Source organism: Octodon degus, unplaced genomic scaffold (assembly GCF_000260255.1).
Source record: "Octodon degus isolate 3935 unplaced genomic scaffold, OctDeg1.0 scaffold00331, whole genome shotgun sequence".
NCBI lineage: Eukaryota > Metazoa > Chordata > Mammalia > Rodentia > Octodontidae > Octodon > Octodon degus.
The window spans coordinates 423,772-424,887 of NW_004524907.1; the positions used below are offsets into that span (position 1 = coordinate 423,772).

Consider the following 1,116-nt stretch of genomic DNA (forward strand, 5'->3'; position numbering starts at 1 on the left):
AGAAAGAGAGATACCAGATTTCAGAGCAGTGCAAGGTGGATCAGAAAGCGGTGGACTCACAGATTTTGGCAAAAATCAAAGGTGTTCCTCAGCTCCGGGGCTACCTGCAATCCGTTTTTGCTCTGACAAATGGAATTTACCCTCATAAATTAGTGTTTTAAATTTCTTACTAAGAACCTAATTAAATACCTGATACATTTAAAAAAATATTATGTATATTAAAAAAAAATAGTTAGGATAGATACACAGCTCCATTCTCTTAATTCAATGAACAGAGAGGTTTATTCTAATAATATTTGAGACAGAATATCAGGTCTGCATCTTGTACAATGAATAACCACTAAGACAACAATATGCAATTTATTAATTATTGAAAATGTGCTAGTAATCAGCTGTGAAACTGTCTCATTGCTATTTGGTTCTCAATAAAATTTTTTTAAAGAAAACAAAAAACAAAATGGTCCTTCATTTGTATCCCCTTGTTTTGTTTAGTTTTGTCAGAGGTGGGTATTCCACTGCCATTTAAATATTGTAGGTGCATGACTTCAGCAAAATACTCCAATATAGTCCAGAAGTCCGTAACAGTTGTGGTGAAATTATTACCACAGATATTCCTTATATTGTTACACAAGAAAGAACAGCTTATTACAACACATATGACAGCTACAGTAATACAATTAGTAATAAACACAGTTTAGAAGCTGACTAACTCTGGTAACTATTGATATGGTACTTTAGACAATAGAAGCAAAGTCTATAGTTATAAGACAGAACTCATCATAAATTAGGAATTTCTATGCAAAGCATTTCCCCTTAGAGTGAATTTACCCGGGACACCTCTGAACAAGGCAGTTGCTGTTTCTGAAGCACTTCCTGTGTTGGCTGACTGACCACGTTTTAAGAGTATCGGCCAAGCACCAGATTTACTCCAGACTGAGACTCCCTGGATGACAAAGGGCCAGTGCATCGAGTTTCTCTCCTCCTGTCACTGAGGATCTCAAAGCTCACTGTTGCTCGCACAATGGGGTGGGATGTTTTTCCCCGCCTGAGCAGCTCACTGAAGTTCCCAAGGCTCAGTGTGGCTCTCCTATTTCATTTTTCTTGATGCTATTATTA

The 1,116-nt window shown here is 37.0% G+C and overlaps 1 pseudogene; it reads left to right on the forward strand.

Moving 5' to 3' along the window:
* Positions 1–709, forward strand: part of LOC101584159 — a 2,555-nt pseudogene extending 1,846 nt beyond the window's left edge.
* Positions 710–1,116: the final 407 nt, after the last annotated feature.